The 14,760-nt window shown below is 39.7% G+C and overlaps 1 long non-coding RNA gene across 2 annotated transcripts; it reads right to left on the bottom strand.

Moving 5' to 3' along the window:
• Positions 1 to 5,690: 5,690 nt before the first annotated feature.
• LOC145552962 (uncharacterized) lies at positions 5,691 to 8,131 on the bottom strand. 2 transcript variants are annotated; one of them, XR_014089108.1, is made up of 4 exons: positions 7,087 to 8,131; positions 6,642 to 6,786; positions 5,969 to 6,471; positions 5,691 to 5,884 (listed from the first exon to the last, which is right to left on the bottom strand). It is a non-coding gene; the product is annotated as an uncharacterized LOC145552962 (long non-coding RNA). The 2 variants fall into 2 exon arrangements; XR_014089107.1 differs by having other exon boundaries at positions 6,642 to 8,131.
• Between the last annotated feature and the right edge of the window lie 6,629 nt (positions 8,132 to 14,760).

Below are 14,760 nucleotides of genomic sequence, written 5' to 3'. Positions count from 1 at the left end.
AGAAAATTGACTGAACTACATTTTCCTTATTAATAAATAAAACCGTTTTTCAGAAATATTTTTTTCATCTCCAACTTGTTTTAAATGAGCCAGGCATACATGAAACTGTTTTTTTTTTTCTTTACTGTATTTTCCGCACTATAAGGCGCACCTAATAACCTTCAATTTCCTCAAAAGCCGACAGTGCGTCTTATAATTCGGTGCACCTTATATATGGACCAATATTGAGCCACAACAGGTCTAGCAACTATGGTAAGCAGCCTCCGACTTCCTTTTCCCCGTAGAAGAAGAAGCGCGCGGTGCATGCTGGGATAGTTGTCAGAACGCTGGTTTGTTAATAAAGTTTGACTCACCTACCCATAGACGTGAATACCGACCGTCTAGAATCAGGTCGTCTGCAGGTCATTTAGCACCACGTTCTCCACCAACATGCTGTGCGCGAATGGAGACGGGTCACCATCCGGCCACGCCCCGGCCCAGTCAGGTCGACCTGAGTCATTCTTAATGTCAACAAAGTGGCTTTAGATATCCATCCGAGGTGCTTCGACTAGGGTTGCCAAGGGACCAGCCCCTATATATTTAAAGCCTTGTGGGCGGGAGAAGAGAGACAGAGACTGCGGCGGCAGCGTGACGGTTGGTCTGTGTTACCCAGAAAGCAGTTGGGCACAATTTTGCAACACCAAAACCGTGAGTGAAACAACGACTGGGGCAGCCTACTCGGGGACAAGTATACAAGCATACGTACGGGACGGGTGGCAACCGTAGCGTCCATTCTATGCGCCCTATAATGCGGTGCGCCTTATATATGAAAAAAAGTTTCAAAATAGGCCATTTATTGAAGGTGCGCCTTATAGTGCGGGAAATACAGTAATTTATTTGTAATTGAGTTTTAAAGATGTTCACAACTGAGTTTTTTCACTACACATTTTAACTGCATTTTAATTGCACTTTATTCTATAGTTTCATTTGTATTGGTATACTTAAAAAATAGAAGCTCTCTGCATATTCTTTTTTTTTGTTTGTTTATTATTTAAGAAGGCAAATAATATTTAGCCCTTTTAAATTTTTGTTAAACATTGTTGTGTTGTTCAAGATGACCAATTGGTCAAACTAACAAAGAAAAATCCACTGGGAGTATTGAAAACACTGTAACTTTCTCAATATAACACTTCTTAGCTTCCTACCACCTCTCAAAAGCTGTTTCCACTCTGACAGCAATTATCAGACACAGTGGTGTTGCATCTGCAAGTTGCACATGACTCAACACCCAGGGGTGTCCAGGTTGCTTGAGGATTAGTTTTCCAGTTTTTAGGAGTAAAACTAGACATACAAATTGATATGTTCTGAAAACATTGCTTTGTTCTGACATTTCCGCTGAATTTAGTTAATCCAGTGATGGTCTTGCTAAAACATGGTTTCACTGTGTGTGTGGAGCCAGCTGTGGGAGTGTGTGTGTTTGTTGTCAGAGAGAGAGAGAAAAACCACAGGTGAGAAGGCCGAGAATGAAAGGGATCTGGGCTGATAATGGATTGAGAAAGAAACTTTGACTCCCCAGAGAGTCTGGGCACAATGGCCGTTTATACTTAGACTCACACAAACAGACAGACACACCGCTAGCCTTACTCACTGCCTATATATTGACCACTGGAAGGAAGTCATTAAAATGGCAATCAGTGTTTCTTAATTACTAGGCATGGCTTAATGATATTCAGTCTAAAGTTCCTAAGGGACTTTTATTAAATGTTAGGTTTTTCTTTTCATTTTTTCAGTCCTTTATGAGGGCATAGTGTTAAAGACCTGCAGTTATATTTTTATTCTGTCTAAAAAGAATAAAAAAACAACAGAGTTAATGAAAACTCCAAGGCACATGAAAACCCAGACCGTGTTAAGTGAAAATGCAATCAACAATACCACCTAACTTTAATTTAAATGAGGGTTACTTTAATTTCCTCTGAACAAAATTAGCATCCACTATGGTTTGTGCTTTTAACAAGATACTAGACAAGCTTTGAAATGAGCTTCCTCTGAATGCTAAAGCTTCATATGAGGAAAAATAAATTGTCAATTCATGCTGTGTGAGTATTCTTGAAGAAGGTTGGGGGAATTAGTCTTGATCTAACTTGCAATTCAATGAGCTGGTTTGATTGAATATGACCTGAGGGATACATGCATAATTAGCAGACATGTCTTAAATATGGAGATTCTGCAGTGTCGACTGTCTCTGTTTTACTACAGCTGCTAATAAACAATATTTTCCTCCTATGGCCACAAAGAGGCATATCTGGGCTCAGGGACAGCTTGTGCCAACACTCAAGGACATGTTCACATATAGAAATTGTGTTTATGTCTCTATATCACATTTTCACACTGCACCAACAGGATGTATGCCCATCCACACAGTGCTTACATCCTGATTAGTGGCGGCAGTTTCTGGGGGAGCCAGCGAAGACATCTAGAAGGTTTTGTTTGGAATAAATGTTCTTCTCCAGGACCAGAGGTTAAAAACCCATTCAGATAGTCACAAATACTCAGAGTGAGTGATATTAACTGACAGAAGAGATTTAGGGAACTGCTGTCTGGAGCTTCAAGGACGTGAGAGGGAGGAGTGACCTCAGTGGTCTAAGAATTAACATTTTAGGTGCAAATCTTGTGTAGTAATGCCATGTGACTCAGATAATTCATTTGTAAATAGGAGGCTAATTACAACTATAAATTATATAAAAGCGAACACTATTGCACTTTTTTTTCTTCTTCATGCTGTTAAGGATCAGAGAGAATCCTAAATATTTAATAGACTGGTATTAATAATCTATAACATTAATCAAATAATAAACTGGGGCACCACCTGAGTATCAGAGTTTATCCCATAGATATCTTCATCAGAGAAAAAAAAAACATCTTGGCTGTTTGCTAAATCATACAGAGTTCAGATGAGCAAGATAACTGATCTTTCTAATTAGCAAATATGCTTTGAATTAACTGGAATTTCATAGACATATTTTAGCTAAATAATCATAAATATTTAAGTGAATAGACTAATATCTGCTCCATTGGAACATTAGATAAGCAACATACTGTATAAAGCTGTTGCCACACTTGTTTTTATCTTGCAACCAATTTTGCCATGTATCTAAAAACATGTGAGATCAAGGATCTAGAGATGAAGCACATTTTGTGAAACATCCAATCCTATAACAAATATGGCTTGGCATGTGTATTGTCAAAATACCTTGTTATTTACAGTTATACCTTAAGTTATTGCAAATTAAGTTTAATGGGGACAAACAATTGCTGATGTGTTTGTAAGTTCAAATCAGATAGTTAAATGGCATTAATATGGCAATTACACTACAAGAGCAGACATGTGGAACTCTGATCTGATCATGTTGATGACTAAAGATTCATTGCATGTTATTTTTAAATGTTTAGTCACAAGATTGCATTAAAGATGACACAAAAAGATAGCAACTGTCCAGACTGTTTGAGGTATAAACAAAAGCAAAGTTCACAAGTTTAAGTGTTAAGCACAGGCTTTACCACCATCAGCACATTTTATAACAACACATTCTCACTCACCAATGAGCTTCACCAGGCTGCAGTCTCTCATCCGTGTTGCTTGACAGCAATAGATATTTATACCCAACAGGAGTTTCTGCAGGACAGCGTGAATATGCTGCTTCAACTTACAATAATACATAACGTTTTGACAACGGGTCAACTTACCTCTTGAATTTGTTTCTAAAGATATAAAAACACATCCAGCTACAGCCTCCAATAAACCTTCAATGAAGTACGGTAATGCTAGCATTTTTTTGTTTTGCCTTTTTAAAACAAAACATTTGATAAATGTCTGCAGGTAGATTTTACACAAATTTTCTCCTGCATCAGAGACTTACCACTTTTTCATAAAACTTAATGGATGGTGTTTAGGTTGAGCCAGGGGCTGCTCCACCTGCTACACTGGAGCTGTCTGTGCATACGCATACATTACATTATACTGTCAGACATTTAGTCCCTGCAGCTATTCTATCTTTCTGTCTGTAAACATCTATGTAATGAGTGTAAAAAGGTTCAGATCTAAGCAAAAAACATCCCAGATTTGATCAACAAAATGGCCTCTTGAAAGTATAGTGTCATTTTGAAATCATGCACAAGATTGTCTTTTTTTATTTTTGGCAGAAGAAAAGAGACAACAGATCTGCATTGCCTAACATGAGCTGAGTTTCATCCAGGATTCCTCATAGAAATTATTTCAAAATTTTGTGTGGGACCTTGAGATTGGGCAATTCCTGAAGTACCAACCATATGGTGTGCATGAGTTCAGGTTTTTGGATTCTCCAAAATTCCCATGACAACCTGGCTTAGCTATCCCATTAGGACATTATGTATGCCACAGTATCAGATGAATAAAAAGGCGATTCTGAAATGGTATCTGCTTAAAACCTTGCCGTCAAGCCATATAATCATAAATCACTGAAACACAAGGGAACAGAGTGATTCATGCATTTGCAAACAAGTAAAGTAAAAGCAGCTAAAGAAAAAGGAGAGCTGATCCTAAATTCTCTGAGTCAAACATTGGTGTTAATCCTGATCTAAAAAAAATACGTGTTATATTGAAACCCATGGTAATGTTGCTTCTCCAATTTATTGTAACTTATTGTCATTTGGGATTAACCCAAGTTTATTAGTAGAAAAGATATAACAAAAAAGCATCCCAGGCACAATTAATAACACATTTAGATGTAATATATGTAATATTTCCTTCCACAATATTTACAGCTTTCTAACACTTGAAGTTCATAGGACTTCATTTGCTCTGCCCCCTCAGAGCTTCTCCAGAATCCCTCTCTGACCACCTGCTCTCTGTCCCAGTGTTCCTCTTGTCCTCTCCTTTCGCAGACCTCCAGCTCTCTTTAATTAGCTGGCTGAAACAGCTCTCCTGTCAGGCTCCTGGGAAGTCCAGGGAGACATTGTCTATGGGCCAGCTGCCATTTAGTTCTGTGGGCAGCTGATGTTTTACTGGAACATACAAAGGCCTTCCTCTACATGGCAGCAAACACTTAACAAAACGTTCTGAGGAACACTTTCAGACGTGCATGGCTGTAGCATCCTGGGCACACAGAATAATCTCTTCTGTTAGCATTGAGCTTCAAACACAGTGAGGACACGTCTCTGACTCTTGGCTACAAGGCTTCCCAGGTGAAAAAAAGTATACTTTAGTGTACTTAAACTGTACTATTTTCGAACAACTAATTTTGTGCTTAGTATACTTTAGTAGTATTTAAATAGTATTAAATTACAGCTAATAGTATATTTTAGTATATTATACATACTTTTTTGGAACAACTTCAAGTGTACTTAAAGTATACTTTTTAAATATATTTCAGAGCTTTATTATTATATGTTGATATAATTATTATATTTTGAGTGTAATAATTATGTCTCAGAATTATATTAAAATATATATTTAATATACTTCAAATATATTTTAAATATACTATTAATATATTAGTAATGTATTTAAATTACACTTAATTTTTATTTTTGATTTCCTGCTATTGATAAACTACAATTTTAATTACTCGTGAAAGTCTTTATTCCTACATACCTATTTTGTACATGACATGCAGTACTTACATTGTTTTAGGCTACAATTACATGGAAAGATTAATTACACAAGATGCCCAAGGTAATTCAAATATTTTGTTTTATTACCGACATTTTAAAATTGTCCAATTTTACTCACAACTTTATGAACCTTACATAAATTATCAGTTTACACATCAAAAGTGAACACATGAACATGAAAATTTAAGTGTGACAATAAAACATGACAGTAAGGATCAACGACAGAACATTCCCGTTCACTGCACCTTACAGAATCCTACAAAAAAGAACAATAGAGCAATTAAACAGAGAAAGCATTTGTATTTAAAGAGAACAGAAAAATGGCAAATAAAAAACTTACAATTTTAAGACGTTGTGGACTCGCCATGTATGTGACATCATAAGAACTGATGATGATTGGGATCCATCCATCCATTTTCTTGCACCTTTGTCCCTCAGTGGGGTCGGGAGGGTTGCTGGTGCCCATCTCCAGCTAACATTTCGGGCGAGAGGCGGTGTACACCCTGGACAGGTCGCCAGTCTGTCGCAGGGCAACACAGAGACACACAGGACAAACAACCATGCACACACACACTCACACCTAGGGGCAATTTGGAGAGGCCAATTAACCTGGCAGTCATGTTTTTGGACTGTGGGAGGAAACCGGAGTACCCGGAGAAAACCCACGCATGCACAGGGAGAACATGCCTTAAGGATACAAACTACCTTAAAATCTTACCATCCATGATCTGAACATGTTGATCCTTGCAGGGTGGTGAGGGGGGCTGGTGGTGCCCATCTCCAGCAGTCATCAGATGAGAGGCAGGGTTCACCCTGGACAGGTCACCAGTCCATCACAGGGCTCTGAAAGTCAACAACAAATAAAAAAAATGTTAGATTAACAAGAAGAGAAAATTCTTTCCAGTTACATTGAAATCAAATCAAATCATGTTTATTAAGCAATTAGTGTTGGTAACACAGCAGTTTTTGTTGTTGAAAATATAGCTAGCTCCTCATTGAAAAAACAAACTTACATCATGAAGACGATGTGGAGGTTCATCCTCAGAGCTGGTTGTTGATCTGGTGGAGTCAGAGCTTCTTCTGAGACAGTAAAGTCTTTAGGTTTTCTAACATCCAATTTCTCTGGCTTCCTCTTTCATCTTCATTTGCTTAGTTAGACTGCAAACATGTTGAAGATAAAATCATTGATGAACAAGTTAGAACAACAACCACCTCACAATATCAAAGTCTCTTTCTCTTATGGAGCTTAATTAAAACCAGGTTAGTTTATGAATTAAAGTATAAGTCGCAACAAACAACCTTCATGCAGTTATAACATGAGGCTGAATGATTACTATAGTAATAATCATACCAGTCACAATAAAATTGATAAAATAATTATTTAAGAAACCAACGTAAGTTATATATCTTTACTGCACTGTTTATAATTAAATGAAGATAATTAATAAGCAAACTTACCACCAGCTGACAACACCTAGCAGCCTTCATCGTCATATATTGGATACATGTTTATATGTATGTATATACATACATATATATAGATATATATGTTTTTCAGCCGACGAGTTCTAGCTTCAGAGATTCAGCAGCTGAGATTGAGTCCAAAATCCGATATGAGATTCATCCGTGCTGCAGTGAATTTGTCTCTCTTTATAGATATCTCCCTCTTCTTCCTCACATCGTGTCTTTATGAAACTTTCAAAACAAAAACGGAAGATTTGGGATGTATCTTACTAGTGAAAGAATTACATATGAATAATAGTCTTTGCCACCTGTGTAAACTTTGCTGGTGAATGTTATAACACATAAGTTTTATAATATGTGTTACATTGTTTCATTTCTAATGTAGGCTATTGTGTCAGATAATCTAAGTCAATGTTAGAGAATAATCTTTTTTTTTTTTGATTTACAGAATATCAGTTAGCCTTCATAGCGGGCTGAACCCGTATTATACCACGCACTGTAGCTAATATTAGCTGGTATCTCGCCAGTGGATATAAATACAGTAAAGTAATATTCCACTCACAATATATACACATTAATATGTCCGTCTTACTTGTGAAATGTTGTCTGTGGAGCCCTCACATCAATAATCCATAGATCCGAACAACAATATCCCTCAGTACTGAGGCATCTTCTGCTGTTTTGATTGAGCAAAGTAGGAGGGACGACCGTTCCAAGATGGCTGCCGTATTTCCTGCGCCGGAGCAGCCAATGCGGGGTCTACTCTTATATTATGTATTTGGTCTGTTATCTTCCCTGCTTCAAGTTTTTTCTTCGCTTTGTGGGGTTTTTTTTAAATAAATGAAAATGTGCAATACCGCCACCATCTGGTCTGGAGTATGAACTGGAGCTAATGCCATTGATTATAAGGTTTTACATCACACATCTGAAAATTGATTGGATACTTTCTTAAAAATTACATCATGATTATCATTTTTTTATTGTATGCAATTTTAATAAATAGTAAAAGATTATTAAGGCACTTAAAAATTCATACATATTCATTCATAATTTGTTCACTTAAAGTATACTTTTATTTAACATATTAAAAGTGTATTTTGGTACAATTATTTTTAAGTGTGTTTATAGTTCTAATTTCAAAATTGGTATTTGGTAAAGTGTATTTTTAGTATACTTCAGATAGGTATACTTATAGGTAGTTCACTTAATATTTAGTATACTTAAAGTGTACTTTCACAAATTTAAGTATGTTTGAAGTATACTAAAGTATACCTTTTTTCCACCTGGGTTAGGAGTGTGAGACTTAGATTTGAGACCACCTCTACTCTATAATCTACTCTCTGTCCTAGAGGGAGAATGCAATTGTGTGGCACAAGATCTTGCAATATTAAAACATTACAATATTTGAAGATGTCCCTAAGACGTTTAAATCCTTTGTGTGGCATAATTTTTCTGGTATAATACGGGTAAAAGAAATTGGGACAGGAATGAACATTTTGCAAGCCTAGTAAGAAAACCCGTCAGAACGATGTGGCAAGCTAATGCAGCTGAAGTAAATATTCTATTTCAAACTCATTGTTAGTCTTATGAAAAATGCAGTCAAAACCTGAAATGGATTATTCCACAAGGCTTAACACTCTGTACTATTTGGAAAAAAACAAGGAATTATTTAAATGCGTCTGTGCTTGTTTTGGCCTTTAGAGACTTTTAGAAGTTGGCCATTATAATTCAGCTCTAGACAAAAGGATTATTTCACATTCTTTTTTTTTATTTGATCATATGATCATCTGAGGCTGCACAGTGGTGCAGTTGGTAGCACTGTTGCCTTGCAACAAGAAGGTCTTGGGTTCAATTCCTGCCCTGGGGTCTTTCTGCATGGAGTTTGCATGTTCTCCCTGTGCCTGGGTGCGTTCTCTCCAGGTACTAGTGAAATGTTTCACTATGTCTTTTTTTATTTTATTATATTCTATTTTTTATTTTTTGAAATTTTCTGTTTTATTTGCAATAAAAACAAGAACTCCCATCAGTTGTACTGTAAACACATGAACCATCAGCATGGAAATTTGGTAAAAGGACTTAATGTATGTTGTCTCTGGAAGTATAGAGCCACATTCGTCAAATCACAGTCACTAACAAACATACATTCAAACAACACTATCCAGATTGATAGGCAACTTGGGATTAAGTGCATTGCCTACCTATGCGACAGGAGGAAACTAGCATCTACTCTTCTCACTGAGCCGTCGCTCAAAAAATTAGCTGCACTTTTTTTATTACAGAAATCAGATAATGGTGAGGGGAAATGCTTTGACATTTAAATGTCATTAATCTTGTAATTTATTAACTGTATTGGGAACAAATCCATGACCTCTATCAAGGAATCTAAAGTAAACTTGTTTTTCATGTTTCATGCAGTAGTCCTGAGAATAACACAGAGGATCATAAATCAACATTGACCAGCAAAATGTTGGTTTGTTTTGCTGGTCAATGTATCTTTAAACAAGATAGCCGTTTGGTTGTTTTCAGTGTCGCACATGCACATATAGAAATTACTATTTATCGGTGTAAATATACCACTGCAAAAGAATGGATGGGTCTGAATTTCCATTTAATGTATTCAGACTACTTATTATTTGCCAAAATGACAAAACACGTAAGACATATAGCATAATGGAAAATACCATTTAAAGCTGAAGACTCAGAATATTACTTTTTACATTAAACAATATCAGAGTTTTACCAAAGAATCCAAGGGAACTGAAGAGCAAAAAGGTTCTCAGGTAAGATTCAACTTTGGAATCTTAAAATCATGAAGCTTGCCCTCCACATTACAATCATTAATATCTCATGTATTACATTTCATTACATGAAGCAGTACATCTGCTTGAAGGGAAGTTTCACCTAATAGGCATCAGTTTACCTTTCTGCTTTTCTGTCTGCCCCTTTTTTGAGTGGAGTTACCTAATACCTTTGTCTCAGCTTGTTTACTTTCTTTTGTTCAGTTGCTCTGGATTAGAATAAGCACCAGCCAATCCTGTCTGGTCCCGGCATGAGGTCATTTTCACAAAAACCTCAGCATTTGAACTCCTCCAGAGACGAATACATGAATGTCAATGCACCTTGCTATATAAAAGCTAGCAGTCAGGTTTGTTATCTTGCACATTAGGCAAGGTCAAGGTGTTGTCTCATGAGAGGTGCAGAAACCTAAACTTCATAAACTCAAACAATAATGCTAATAGGACTGGAGTTCACACAAAAAGAATGGGCTCTTTTGAAAAAAAAAAACCTGATAAGCTGCTATCAAAAAGTTACTGAATTATTTATCACTTCTGCTCAGCTGTCAATTTGTTCCTTCCTTTGGGTTCCTGTAAATGCAATCTGTTTGATCCGCAAATGCATTTTATATAAATGGGGCCACAATATAAGAAGAAAGGGATTATGCCTTTTTGTTTGAGTTTTGTGTAAGATACCCCAAAGCCCCTCAGCAAGTAAAATCCTCTCCCAAAAAGCAATTGGCAAACAACATGGAGTATCCGGAATTTAATTATGCCTAATTGTATCTGTTTCAGTGTGGTCCCATCAATCATTCTGAGCCGTTTCAGTCTCTTATGCATAATTAAATAGATGGAATCGTGATTCTTTGATAATGATGAGAGGGTGGGTGAAGAAAGAAAGGAGTTGTTGCTTATATAAGATCCCGCCACTTCTACACTCAAACATATCAAGGCAGCCCCAGCTTTGAGTGAGGGAGTGATTGATGTTGTTGTGTTGGATCACTCACTATCATCAACGGGAGTCAGGATGATGCAACCACTAAGAAAGAACAACGTTTCAGCCTTCGGCCTAAAGACTGGAACACCACCGACAAACAAATGTCACGCGGTCAAACCTCCAGACTGATCTCTGCAAACCTGTCTCACAGCCTCTGCTCCCGACGCATCTCGGTGTCATCTCTGTCGGCCTGTGAATGATGTTCTCTCTGGCTGAGCCCCCCCCTTCTTCCACCACATAACCACAAGATTAGTTCCACCTCCTCTCACCCCCTGGAGTGTTTCTCTGAAGAGCTTAAGCTGCTTTATCTCGCCTCTGTTTTTATTTACCAGGAGATATTTGTGAACGGTGGGGTGTGCTGACCTGTCAGCCCGTGTTATTGAATCCTGCAGGTGCTCCTATCAGAAATCTCCACCAGGTTTTCTTTGTCAATGATGGATCAACAACAAATGGCTGCTGAAGTGGAACTGAAAAAAAGAGAAGATCCGTGACAAATAATGCTTTTATCCCTCTTGGTTTTAAAGTTTCTCAAAGGCTGGACATGCTGTTTCTAAGTGAGACTAATACCTTTAACTGCACTCAAGCCTGCTGAGCGTAATCTGCTGAACATACTCGTTATATTCTTATTTATTTATTTTTCATGTAATGGTGGTGAGAAAGTAGAGAAATGGGAATTATTATTATTTAGCAAGAAGGATGTTTAACTTTACTTGCGTTTGTACAGGTCCTTCTCAAAAAATTAGCATATTGTGATAAAGTTCATTATTTTCCATAATGTAATGATAAAAATTAAACTGTCATATACTTTAGATTCATTGGACATCGGGGGCAGTTCCCCTGGATTGGGCCTTTTTGACCTGTGGGACTCCAGAAGCAGCTGATGGGTACCGGCGGGCGAAGCGGCATGTGGCTCGGGTGGTCGCTGAGGCAAAAACTCGGGCGTGGGAGGAGTTTGGAGAGGCCATGGAGACAGACTTCCGTACGGCTTCGAGGCGATTCTGGTCCACCATCCGGCGTCTCAGGAGGGGGAAGCAGTGCAGCACCAACACGGTTTATAGTGGGGATGGTGTGCTGCTGACCTCAACTCGGGACGTTGTGGGCCGGTGGGCGGAATACTTTGAAGACCTCCTCAATCCCACCAACATGTCTTCTGTTGAGGAAGCTCAGCCTGGGGACTCTGGGTTGGGCTCTCCAGTCTCTGGGGATGAGGTGGCCGAGGTGGTCAAAAAGCTCCTCGGTGGCAGGGCCCCGGGGGTGGATGAGATCCGCCCGGAGTTCCTTAAGGCTCTGGATGTTGTAGGGTTGTGTTGGCTCACGCGACTCTGCAATATTGCATGGACATCGGGGGCAGTTTCCCTGGATTGGCAGACTGGGGTGGTGGTCCCCCTGTTTAAAAAGGGGGACCGGATGGTGTGCTCCAACTACAGGGGGGTCACACTCTTAAACCTCCCTGGTAAGGTCTATTCAGGGGTCCTGGAGAGGAGGGTCCATTGGATAGTCGAACCTCGGATTCAGGAAGAGCAGTGTGGTTTTCGTCCTGGTCGTGGAACACTGGACCAGCTCTACACCCTCAGCGGGGTCCTGGAGGGTGCATGGGAGTTCGCCCAACCAGTCTACATGTGTTTTGTGGACTTGGAGAAGGCGTTTGACCGTGTCCCCATGGGGGCTTTTTGGGGGGTTCTCCGGGAGTATGGGGTACCGGGCCCTTTGATACGGGCTGTCAGGTCCCTGTATGACCGGTGTCAGAGTCTGGTCCGCATTGCCAGCAGTAAGTCGGGCTCGTTTCCGGTGAGAGTTGGACTCCGCCAAGGCTGCCCTTTGTCACCGATTCTGTTCATTACTTTTATGAACAGAATTTCTAGGCGCAGCCGAGGTGTTGAGGGGATCCGTTTTGGTAGCCTTAGGATCGCATCTCTGCTTTTTGCAGATGATGTGGTCCTGTTGGCTTCATCAGATCGTGATCTGCAGCTCTCACTGGAGCGGTTCGTGGCCAAGTGTGAAGCTTCCGGGATGAGGCTCAGTGCCTCCAAATCCGAGGCCATGGTCTTGAGCTGGGTCAGGGGGGTCGTCCTGCCTCAAGTGGAGGAGTTTAAGTATCTGGGGATCTTGTTCACGAATGAGGGAAGAAGTGAGCAGGAGATCGACAGGTGGATTGGGGCAGCGTCTGCCGTGAAGCGGGCGCTTTACCGGTCCGTCGTGGTGAAGAGAGAGCTGAGTCAAAAAGCGAAGCTCTCGATTTACCGGTCGATCTACGTTCCCACCCTCATCCATGGTCATGACCTTTGGGTCATAACCGAAAGAACGAGATCACGGATACAAGTGGCCGAAATGTGTTTCCTCCGCATGGTGGTTGGGCTCTCCCTTAGAGATAGGGTGAGAAGCTCGGTCATCCGGGAGGGACTCAGAGTAGAGCCGCTGCTCCTCCACATCGAGAGGAGCCAGTGGAGGTGGCTCGGGCATCTGGTCAGGATGCCTCCTGGACGCCTCCCTGGTGAGGTGTTCCGGGCACGTCCCACCGGGAGGAGGCCTCGGGGAAGACCCAGGACACGCTGGAGGGACTATGTCTCTCGGCTGGCCTGGGAATGCCTTGGGGTTCCCCTGGAGGAGCTGGAAGAAGTGACTGGGGAGAGGGAAGACTGGGCCTCCCTGCTGAAGCTGCTGCCCCCGTGACCCGACCCCAGATAAGCGGAAGAAAATGGATGGATGGATGGATGGATGGATGGATGGATGGATGGATGGATGGATGGATGGATGGATGGATGGATGGATGGATGGATGGATGGATGGATGGATGGATGGATGGATGCCCACCAACTGAAATATTGCAGGTCTTTTATTGTTTTAATACTGATTTTGGCATACAGCTCATGAAAACTCAAAATCCATTTCTCACAAAATTTGCATATTTCATCTGACCAATAAAAAGAAAAGTGTTTTAATACCAAAAAAGTCAACCTTCAAATAGTTATGTTCAGTTATGCACTCAATACTTGGTCGGGAATCCTTTTGCAGAAATGACTGCTTCAATGCAGCGTGGCATGGAGGCAATCAGCCTGTGGCACTGCTGAGGTGTTATGGAGGCCCAGGATGCTTTGATGGCGGCCTTTATCAAAATATGCAAATTTTTTGAGAAGGACCTGTATAAGATACAGGCTAATGCATGTTAAAATACATTATGAATAATTCAGCACGTTCCCATCCACGCTGTAGCAGTGACTATGTAATGTACTCTACTGTCCAGACAGTGAATTTTTCAAAATCCAGTAAATGTTCTTTATTGTTTAGCAAATTTATGATTTGAAAGAGGTGTATTTTATGTTTTGCAGGCATATTATCAAGTAATCAAGTCATCAGTTGTTCTAAAAATGCAGCATATGACACATGACTTAAAAGAAATTTGACTTCACAACTGGACATTTTGAAATTTGCCTCCGTTTCTTTAAGAAGCTCCTACTCCTTCAGACGCACTTTGTGGAAATAGACGGCACTTTGTTTGAGCAAACATTTAGGAGCCACCAAATGGTTGCCATGGGAGATTCAAGGGCTCCTCAAACATGTATGAAAGAACAAAGCAACTGCCCCCTTTATAGCCTTTCAATCTCACAGTAAAATTTAAAATGATGTGCTAAATCTGGCAAAGTCTAAGTTTGAATGACAATTTACTTCCTACATGAGACAAGAATGCAGATCTGTTCCAAGATATTTTTTTGGTCTATCTTTTGGTGCTGGTGTACGTTTTCAGAATGAAATGATACATAATGTGCACATTATGTCCAGTTATTTATCGACTTGTTTGTTTGATTCAAAGTACAGTTTGAAAATAACATCCTTCTGTGCTACCACCGTTTCCATAAGGTGCTGTTTTTGTCCTAAATGTTAATGTGTGTGTGCAGGTTC

The sequence above is a fragment of the Poecilia reticulata genome, chromosome 9 (genome assembly GCF_904066995.2).
Source record: "Poecilia reticulata chromosome 9, P_reticulata-male-v2, whole genome shotgun sequence".
Classification (NCBI taxonomy): Eukaryota; Metazoa; Chordata; class Actinopteri; order Cyprinodontiformes; family Poeciliidae; genus Poecilia; species Poecilia reticulata.
This window is presented reverse-complemented; position numbering and strand designations above follow the sequence as displayed.